Source organism: Bufo gargarizans, chromosome 3 (genome assembly GCF_014858855.1).
Source record: "Bufo gargarizans isolate SCDJY-AF-19 chromosome 3, ASM1485885v1, whole genome shotgun sequence".
Taxonomy (NCBI): domain Eukaryota; kingdom Metazoa; phylum Chordata; class Amphibia; order Anura; family Bufonidae; genus Bufo; species Bufo gargarizans.
Window position 1 is genome coordinate 543,836,146 of NC_058082.1, and position 11,454 is coordinate 543,847,599.

General features: G+C 38.6%; 1 pseudogene; it reads right to left on the bottom strand.

Annotated features, from left to right (window-relative positions):
- Window positions 1-3,192: 3,192 nt before the first annotated feature.
- On the bottom strand, window positions 3,193-11,098 carry LOC122931753 (annotated as a pseudogene).
- Between the last annotated feature and the right edge of the window lie 356 nt (window positions 11,099-11,454).

Below are 11,454 nucleotides of genomic sequence, written 5' to 3' on the forward strand. Positions count from 1 at the left end.
GCCCACATGCTGCGATGCCTCCGGAGGGACCCCCGGATCAAGAGAATAAAGGAGAGGGAAGATTATTGGTTGGCCACCCTTTTAGACCCTCGCTGCAAGGGGAAACTGGAGCAGTTCATCCCAGCCAGCCGTAGACAGGCCCGTATGGATCAACTGCGGGCCTGTCTGATCAAGCGTCTGGAGCAGGCCAACCCTCGGCCTCACGCTCTAGTTCTCCCCGCCCATCTCACCCAGCAGGTGGCTGGCCCCAGCAGCACCAGCCGAGCAGGTTACCTTATGGGTGAGATGCGGTCGTTCTACCAGTCTGCGCGACCCAGTAGCAGCAGCAGCAGTCACCACCAGCGGCTGGCCCGCATGGTGGCAGACTACATGGGGTCCGTTGGTGCTTCCGACAGCATGAGCACCGACGACCCCATGGAGTACTGGGTTGCCAGGCTGGACATCTGCCGCGAGCTTGCTCAGTATGAGCTGGAGTTACTATCTTGCCCCCCCTCCAGCATACTGTCTGAGCGGACATTTAGCGCGGCAGGTGGGGTGGTCACGGACAAGCGGACCCGTCTGTCCACAGACTCAGTGGACAGACTTACATTCATTAAAATGAACGAGTCCTGGATCGGCAGTGACTTCTTGGCCCCCGCTGTCGGTTCAGGCCGTTGAAGGGTCCCTTGTCCATCCCTCTCCTTGTCTCTCCCTCCAAAACTACGTTGTTTTTTTAAAAAATTTTAAATATTTATTTATATATTTACTTATTTATATATTATAAATTTTTATTTATGAAGCAAAATCTTAATATAATCAAAATAATCATTCTAGAATGCCAAATTTTTTAATTATCATGCATGTCATCAAATTTCCTCAGCACACTGAATACCTGCTGCTGTCAGAGTTGCATTTTTTTTAAGTTATGGGCTTACCATGGCCTGTTGGTTTCCCATTCAGCAGTACACATTGCTGCTGCCAACTTTGAACGTGCTGCTGACTGACATGTCATATTTCATTTATGGGCTTCCCATGGCCTGTTGGTTTGCCATTCGGCATTACAAATTGCTGCTGCCAAATTTGAACGTGCTGCTGACTGACATGTCATATTTAATTTATGGGCTTCCCATGGCCTGTTGGTTTCCCATTCAGCAGTACTCATTGCTGCTGCCAACTTTGAACGTGCTGCTGACTGTCCTGATATGTTATTCGGAGCTATGTTTAGGCCTTTTACTAGACATTTTCCATCTTCCATCCTGTTGATGCTGCTATTGAATTTGCTGATCAGGCTGATTTTTGTTTAGTCCTTACACTACATCGTTATATTTAAATGTTGATTATGCATTTCCTACTGAGTTGTGCCAAGTTATGTGTAGACCTTATGCTCAACCATTTCAAAATTCCATCTAGTTGATGCTGCATCTGTCTGTCCTGAACATGTATTTCTAATTACTCTTTATTCTCCAATTTTAACATTAAATTATGATGCTGCCTATTCTGCAGGGTTAGGCGAACTTGGTGTAGACCTTTTACTATGGTGTTTACATTTACCTGCTTTTGTCTGCCCTGTTCCTGCAGAGTTTAGTTTAGCTATGTGTGGCCTTTAGATAACAGATTTTTCAGTTTTAATGGTAGTTTCAGTAGTTATCCTTAATTGCTTGGCCCTTTGATTTGTATAACTTCTACTGTTGCGTTACTATTTTACTGCTACTGTCTCGCCTAATGCTGCCAAGTAATGTGTCTGAAATATACTAAATTATTAAAATCTAACTGTGGAATTTTTTTTTTCAAGATCATGCAAAGGAGAACCAGCATGGACCACTTATTAGCCCTTGTAATATGACAAGTATTGAGTATTATTATTTTCATAAAATGGTGTTCATGTTTAATATTTGCGAATGTGCACTATTCATCGTATATTGTCAAGAATTTGATTGGAATATAGATAGAATAAAAAAGTTTTCGTTTAATACATTCATGCGGTTTTACGCTTCATTCACCAAAATAATTTATTTTGTTTTATTTTATTTTAAAAATTGTAATTTTGCTTTAATTGGGTTGTTGGCGTCCATGTTGTGGTTCTTACTTTAGCAAGGTGGGGACCGCATGTGGCCTTCCATTTTCAAAAGGTTTTGTGCACTTAACATTGTACAAGACTGATTGATAAACCTAATGAAAGTTTTTTGTTTTATTTATTATTTTAATACGGACTTAGGTTCTAACATGGTGTTGTCGGTTGTCCTGGAAAGGATGCCTGGCTTCCGTGTTGACCTCTCTACATGGTTGGGTGTTACTGGCGTTATACTCATCCGTGTGGTAATCCGGTTTTGGTAATGGAGCGTTATTGCCACATGTATATATAGATATATACATTTAAATGTAATCTTACTTCTTGACAATTATATAATGATTATTTTCACATGCTAGTTTAATATAATAATAGACTTTAATCTTTCAAAATTAACTGCTGACAGAATAATAATCTTGAAGCCATGTCACCATTTTGTGAGTGATTCTACTCATTGCATCACATGTTGATGTCTTTTTTGAGGAAGCTATGCTCCAACATGTCCAGTTTAACAAACGGACACTATATCAGAATCATGCTAGTTATTTCTTTGCTGACTCATCAATTGTTTTTTTTTTTTTTTTTTTTCAGACACATTTGATGTTTCAATTTTTTTTAAATAATGGAACTAATATAACTGAAGACAATTTTACTATGCAATATTGTATTATTGAGGTTGAAATTTGGATCACAGTATGGATAATTTAATACTTTTTTTAATATAAAGATACTTTTTCAAAAGTATAAATTTATTTTTTGTTAAAATTTGGTTGATACTCTATATATATTTATTATACATTTTGAATGTAGATTTGTATTTTGTAATCTAAAGTTTTGTTCAATAATACATTTGAAAGGTAATAGTGTGTTTACACAAAGGTTAATTAATGTGCGTTAAACAATAATTTTCTATTATAAATTACGGTCTTTTTTTTTTCAAAGTAAAGAAAACTTTAATTTAGTGCTCTAAAGTTTTCAGAGCAGCCATTTACAATGAACCAAAATAAGTAAATTTCCTAACGGCAAATTACTACCTTAAATACTGGAGTGCGATAAACAAAATTCTCATTTTTACAAACATACAACATATTGTTTCATGTAAAACTGAATCTGTAAGAATGCCTCATCTGCTTAACCACGTCCGACTAGCCCCAATCTTCGTCCTCCTCCGCTGCCGCCCGCGCTGCAGGTTCTGAAATGCCAGCATTGCTGTAACCGTTGTCCTCCTGGAAGTCACCTCTCTTCCTGCTATCCACTGAAGCAAATTTGCTTGGCTGTGAACTAAAGGTTGGCATGCCATGGGCACTGAACGCCATCTCTTCAAGCCAAGCAGGTACTGTCACGAACTAAGGATCGGATTGCTCCGGATCCCACAGCTGTGACCTAGTGGTCTGTGACGGAGTCTGCGCACACACAGAGACCTCACGTGACCGGGGTATATCTTAAAGGACGGGATGAGCTGGGCCTGGTATGGCATTTATGACCTTTTATAGCCGGCATCACAGAGTAGTGGTAATAAAAGTGTCCATCTATATCATAGGTGACCCAGGCTTCAGGCTTCAGGAAGATGAGAGTTCACTGTTTTTTTACATATGCCAGAAGCATATAAGATGGCTACCCAGAGGAATTATGTATGTATGCCGGCACAAGGTACCTCCTGGTGAGCATCGGTTAAAACTTTCACTAGTCCACGGACAATTTTTTGCTCGTCATCACCAATCTTATTAAAAAAGAAATGGCTTTTCCAGTGTTGCCGCAGCGTCCGGTTCGGCCGATCCTGTGAACATATTCGTCAACATCGCCAGGGATGTCAAAATTTATCACATGAAGGACGTTCTCGATATCTAATCCTCTGGCAGCAACAGACTGTGGCAACAATCACAGGACACTGTCCAGAGCGGAAGTCGCCCAGAGCTTTCTCCCGCTCTCTTTGCTCTCTGTCCCCGTGAATGCTCGTGCAGGGGATTTTTTCTTGACAAAGAAATGTTGCAATTAAATCCGCCATCTTTTTGGTTTTCACAAAAACCATTGTGCGCTCATGGCCTATGAGTTGTAAAAGTTCCAGCAGTTTAGCCTGTGACGAACTGCGACCGCCGCGGCCACAATACGTCACGAAACTGTAACAGATTCTAGGTCTTGGTTATACGCAGAGGGTAAATTCACAATGCACTCAGAAACAGGTTGTACCTTTCCTCAGAAATAGTGTACACTGTTCTTTCTAGAACTCCTGTCTGGCTTTCTATCCCAAGGCCCGGATGCCTAAATGGTGGCTTAAATCCTTGGTAAAATATATCTTCCTCAGGTATTAGATTCTTGCTTTATTTTCTAATGCATCTGCCCATCAGGGTTACTTATCTTTCCCTGGGATTTCCTTACTTGTCTGTTGAAGGACTGTGGGTTTCTCCCAGGAGGTTCTGTCCTGCTACTGGGGTGACTTCAGAGCTAACTAAGGCTCCCTTGGCTTCAGGCAGGCTAGGTCTCCTCACTAGCCTCCTGGTCATAGCTAGCAGCCGGGGCTATCAAGCTGCATGTCAGGAGGAGGCTTTCTAACCTCTGTCTTCTCAGACTCCTGACTCTGCACACACTCTCCCTGTCTGGGCCTGGACATTTATTACTAGGGGCTCCCTACCTCCCTCTAGTGTCTGGGATGTCTAACTACACCCAACTAGGTCTGCTATTGCATCATACAGGGGAACATTGCATATAAAAAACACATTAGAACATACATTAAATGCACAATTAAATATAACATTTCTGTTCCTTGTGAGCAGGAGTAACGCGCACACCAATTGACCCTTGTGTAGTGCCCACCCCTACCTAGTGGGACACTACAATAAGGGAGAGTAATATTGATCATATTGGGAGCACGGTTCAATATTCTTGCGGATCATCCGTGACATAGCCCTCTTTCAATACTCTTCCACTTCAATTATCTGCTGTTCGACATGCACGCGCCACCAACTGGTCCGACAACCACGAACAGATAATCTGGCTTCAAAATCTCTCTAGCAAGATTTTGTATGGGCGTAGGGAACGTGGCACTGAACATTAAAGTTTGCCTTTCTTCTCCTTTTGGCATTCCTTGACTTGACAACAATTTTCTTACATCTTCCATAAAACCCATGTCCAGCATACGATCAGCTTCATACAGAACAAGGTATTTCACTTGGCTCAACCCAATCTTCTCCTTGTTAATAACATCCAGTAACCTCCCAGGTGTCGCACAAAGGATGTTGCAGCCTTGAAATATCTGGCGCAGTGAATTAGACGTTTGTGTTCCTCCATAGATTACAACTGGACAAACGACAGTTCCGTATGCAAATTTCCAAGCATCTAGGTAAATCTGATTGATCAGCTCTCTGGTAGGAGCAACAATTATGGCTTCTGGTTCCTGAAGATCTTTAAACTGACTCTGTCGGAATATTTATGCTGTCTCCGATTGACAGTCTATGCCTTCTTATAATAATGCCCCTCAATTATATTTAAAATCAATTTAGTACTTGATTTCTCTCAGCCGACAAATGTTTGTTTAAACCCAAATCTGGTTTATCTTTTATCTATATAAATATATATATATTATCAACCATACTGGTCTAGAACTGAATTCAGTTCCTTGGAGATAATACCGTGCTTTCACTAGTATATTTTCAATATCCCTGTATTGGATTAATTTTCAGGATGATGCTGCAGGTACACCCCAATCTTATTCCAAAACAGATACTATACACAAAGTATGGTTAATTGAATATATATGTATAGATATATATATATATATATATATATATATATATATAGATATGTATTATATTAATTAATTATCCTATAAAATATAGGTAAGGTTATACTATACCAAAATGTCAGCTAGCAGAAATCAGTTTCAATGGTTCTAAGATGGCTGCCTCCAATTACTGAAAAGGTGGTCAGGGCTGGATCTGGTCTTTTGATGATGTTCAGAGAGAGAGCTAGGGAGCTCTAGAGATCGATCCTTTCTGTCAGCCCATACCATCTTTTTATCCTATCTTAGAAAGGGCTTGGCCAAGTTTTATCCTTAACTAGTGACCTCACTTTATAATCAATATAACCTCCCTCTAGTATTTTACCCTAACACTAGATGGCACTAGTATTCCATACAAAAATCGAACCACTCACTTATTTCTCTTATCTAATATACTAGCAATAAATGTTATCTATGGTTTCAGACAAAACATTGAGAAGATATTGAATAGACAATGGCTTTTTTACTTCGTCAACCACCTGGTTTATCCTTAAATCTTTTGACCAGACCTAATTAAATCAAGATACACAGGGCTATCTCAATTCATTGTTCTTGGAAGCGACAGGGTTTGTTCATGATCACCTGTGTCCACATTTCTCCATTCAAGAAAACCTCAAGGAAAGAAATAATTAAGTTGTGTGTTACACTGAGAGAGATTCTAAAAATGACAGAGGAATATGTACCTCGTTTCTACTCTTAATACTGAATATAGCTATAAGGACCATACTCTTATATATATACTATATATTCAGCACACCTATTAAAATTGATAATATAAAATCAATCTACTCATACATTGATTCATATAAAACCACAAATAAAGATTAGTCTTTCTATTCACTAAAAATCATCAGAACTCAAATACATTGTCTTATCTAGGCAATTACATTTCATTAGACCTTGGGACATCTCCTTCTCACAAAAACAGACTTAGGTAAACACTTTGGTACATATCGTAAACCTTAGGTTAGCAATTTCAGAGTAAAAAAAAATTCACTCTGCCTTTTAAAATAAGACAAAAATGGTTGTCCCTTAGGCTCATGTCCATGCTCTTATATAGGCCTTATAATTATGGACTTTATTCATACCCAATAGTTCTGACAACTCGCTGCAACCCCACTTTTCATCATACGAGCCAAGATGGGCAACGGTCTTTTTTTTTTTTGATAAATGATTTATTGTACAATGTTATATTGGCCTTTTCAATAAAATATAATAATATTGAACTGTTATAATTTTTTGATCTAGATAGTTTATTTTATTAGGACAACATTGTATATGTAAGCGATGAATACACATGCTGTACTTGGGGGTTCAATCTGTTTTTTTATACTTTTATAATCGGTCTTCCACATCCCCATCTGTTAAAAATTTTTGTCTGCTGAAATATAATAACTTGACACTCTCTAGTACTGCTTAGTTATGCCAAACTTTGTGTAGTAATTAGAATACTACTTTAACTTACCTACTGCATGCTGATCTTGGCCTGATACTTCAGAATTCTGTGTAGTCATTATACTCCACCGTTAGCATTGACTTCTTCTATTGTCCTGATCATTGAGAGTTATGTGTAGGCCGTATAATCCACTGTTAATATCTAGCTACTGTGGATTCTGCTGCTGTCTGTTCTGATCATGGCGAGTTAGCATTCAGCCTTTTGAGAATACACATTACCCGCTGCAGCATGTCCTGCTGAGTTAGGATGAGATTATACTCGACCGTTAATATCTACCAGCTGCAGATGCTGTCTGTCATGATCATACAGAGTTATGTCAAGCTAGTTGTTTGTCCTTTGTAGCTATGTGAAGTCCTTATACAACACCATCAGCTGTCCTGATAAAGTTGATTTTTCAATTTACAAATCAACCTACAATGTTAACTTTACCAACGGCTGCTGTCCAGATGAAGCTGACTTGTATGCCTCAGAATATAACGTTAGCTATAACTGCTGCTGCTGTCCTGATCAAGTTGATTTGTTATGTATATACCTCATAATAAAACACTATAAATACCTGCTGCTCCTGCTGCTGTACATTTAAAGGTGACTTGTAGCCCTCAGAATACTATAGCTCTACCTGCTGCTGCTGCTGCTGTCTTGATCAAGTTGATTTGTTATGTATATGACTCATAATACAACACTACCTGCTGCTGCTGTCATGAAAAAACGTATTTATGTGTAGGCCTTATACTACACTATTAAGATGTACCTACTGCTGTTGTCTGTCCGAACCCTGCTGACTTTCAACGTGGACTAAAGGCTCCTTTACTGATAAGTCTGCAGTTAAAATTATACAAAAACATAACCTTATAGAAAAAAAAAGTATGGAATCAATATAACTTAAGAAAACTTTTTTAATAACAAAAAATTAGAATAAAATTAAGGGAACTTTTGCAGTTCTTCCTGCAGGCTTGCGAGCTCCTTCAGGTCCTCCCCATATTGGCATTCAAATCCCTGCAGCATTCTTTGGGATTTTTGAATGAGGGCTCTTAATTGCCTGATTTTCCCATGCCTCTTTTGCATTAGAGCAATTTTTGCAGAAATTTTCTTGATTACTGTTATGAAAACACAAGAGATAAATATATCAATTAACAATAAGTCATTTATTGAATTTTGTGTAGTATGTAGTTAAGTGCAGATAATTTGAGTGTCATTTTTAAAGTATACCATAATAAATGTAGTTATATATTAGATTATTTAGTGACATTTTAGTAAGTTTTAAATTCAATTTTTTGTGTTATATAATATTAGTTTATGTAGATTAAAGAGTTATTGTGCATGTCTGTTGTTTGATATTACTGTGGTTTTTGTTGTCCCATTATTATTGTTACTTTTATGATCTTCATCACCTGCTATATATTTGTAGGGTGCAGTGTTTCATGACTTTCAAAATTGCTCCGTACTATTTTTGTGCCAAATATAAAATATTTGCCCTGGGGACAAAATGGCTCATTAACCGTGGTCTAATAGCTGATCTACTAGTCCAGAGCAGCTAGCCAATTATATAAAATAAGGCCTTTTCAGGTATTTGTCAAACACCTGCTGTCTAGATCTCTCCTATTGGACATATTTCAAAGACATAAGCATTGCTGCTACGTAGCTAAAGGGGGGGGGGGGGTAAGTAGGTGTCATGTGGAGGTGACAAATGCTAAAAAAGACTGTACGACAGCACCTGTTGCCTTAGAGGTGAAGCATGGGACACCAGTGTTTTGTTCCCCTGCAAGTGCTGACATTGGCTGTTACAACTCTACAGCCAATTAAATAAATTAACATATGTGGTGGTGTTCAGGTGAATTATATGTTAAAAGTGGAACTAAATGTGGGGTGCATTTAGTCCTGTAACCACTTATTTAATAAAAAAAATGTGTGTAAATTCATTATTTTTTTTGTCAATTTGAAAGTTTTTTTCTAGAAGACAATCGTTGGCTCATTATGTAAGATTGCGGATTGATCTAATTGCTTAGCATATTCATTGAGGGGTGTAGTTTGCCTAATTGAATAACTTTGTTTTGTTTTCAACTCTAGGGTCACATAAGGGTGTCTTCTCTTAACATGCGACATAGCTCCCAATTACCATTAATTTAAAACCTTTAGCCTAAAGCCATATTGTGCTCCTTGCAGTCTGAAGCCTGCTGTGCGACCAAAGTTAAGGGTTTTGTGCACAACTGTTTGTAAATATACATATTGTTTGTAATACGTTTAAGATTTTTTTATGATTTAAACACTACAATGTTTTCAAATAAAATAGTTCGTAATTTATAATTTGTTCAAATTATTTAAATTTTTTTAACATTTTAATAGATTACCGTTGGACAATTAAATCGTTAACAGACTTTATAGGATAAATTTGGATTAAATAGAGGGTGTGTGGTTTCTGAAATGGGGTTATTTATTTGTCGCTGACACTATGTAGGCCTCAAAGAGTGACTGCAAAACCAAACTGTTATTGAATTATATTTCTGTTAATAAATTATATAAACATGATATATGCATATGGCGATTGTAAACTTAAACTCCTGGTGCGGGGTGGTAACCAACGCCTCATCCTCTTCTTCAGGAGCTGGGGTGGTGATCTCCTCCTCAGCAGGAGCTGGGCCAGATGTTTTTGGCCCTTGAGAGGGTCCGGGCTCGTCAGACACCTCCACAACAATCCCCACATCAGGTGGATTGGTGGCACCTCGAGGACTGTGGGAGGGGCCCGCCTGCTCATCCTCCTCTGTGGAGACCTCCACTACATCCAAATCCGCCGTGGTTAGACGGCAGCGGACCGTTGGCGCTGGAAGCCCTGAAATCACACAACATTTGGATTTAGGCTCAATTTAAACGTCCGTAATGTCTTTTTCATATCCACCCACACAAAAAAAAAAGGACACCGGCAATGTGCGTGACGCATTTTGAAGACCGCACGTCAATGTCAATAATATAATATGACTATTCTTGGCCTCAATTGAGGACAATAATACAAGGATTATTAATAAATATCATCAGAAATACAGCAAAAAGTATTTGTTAGAAGGTGTAAATATTATATTTAATGTTCATGTTATAAGATCGGATTGTATTGCGATTGTGTGTGGGGTCTGATCAATCGGACATTGGCCAGCTGAGCTGATATGTACCTGTCTAGGGTACTTATTACAACAATGATGAATATCTAATCAGAAATCATAAAAGACGAAGTTATATTTAGTGCAAAAATATATTCGTTCTTTTTTTTTTAAGAACTGAAATGTCGACCCAGAAGTGCGGGTCCGCTTTTCTGGAGACGGGACGCACATCGTGCGGCCCCCTTAGAGATGAATGGGTCCTCAAGTCAGTTCAGAAAAATAAATTATGAAATTGAGCACTTGTGAATCAGGTCTTGGCTGTCATTCACGTAGCGGATGTCACGCACGGCATCTGCTCGTGTGAAACAGCCCTAATACAGATTGATGATTGCTGTTTATCTAGATATACACACACACACACACACACATATATTTATTATTATGTGTGTGTGTGTGTGTGCAAAGTACAAAATCAGCCGGTTACATCATACATCACTACCGCACTGTGTGGATAAATATATATATATATATATATATATATACACTCACAGCGAGATAGAGATATATGAGGTAAAGGGATGATTTGCTATGTTTCACAACAGGTAAAAATAAGTAATAATTTGTAACGGGTGATAAAAAAAAAAAGTACAAGGGCAGACTCTCTCACTGAGCTCTTTGACCCAGTCCGGGTGCCTCCTTTTCAGGTCTGACCATTTTTTAACAATTTGCATTTCGTTGTGGGTCCGCCCAATTTTTTTTTGTAAGGCCTTGACGACCCCCACGACAATCGGCCATATGTATTATGCGATGTGAAAATTTGAATTATCGCATATGCGAAATAATAACAAATTCGAATATTCGCGAATATTTTACGAATATTCTTTCAAATATTCGCGAAATTTCGCGAATTCGAATATGGGACATGCCGCTCAACACTACTCATGAAGAGATGAGAGAAGTGCAGAGAGGACGGCGGCACACAGACTGCCTGTCATGTTCTAGTGAGGGTCATACGGACCCCTAGAACATCTATCAGGCATAACACACCAAAGCAAGCAGACAGACAAGGTCCATAATGAAAACTTTA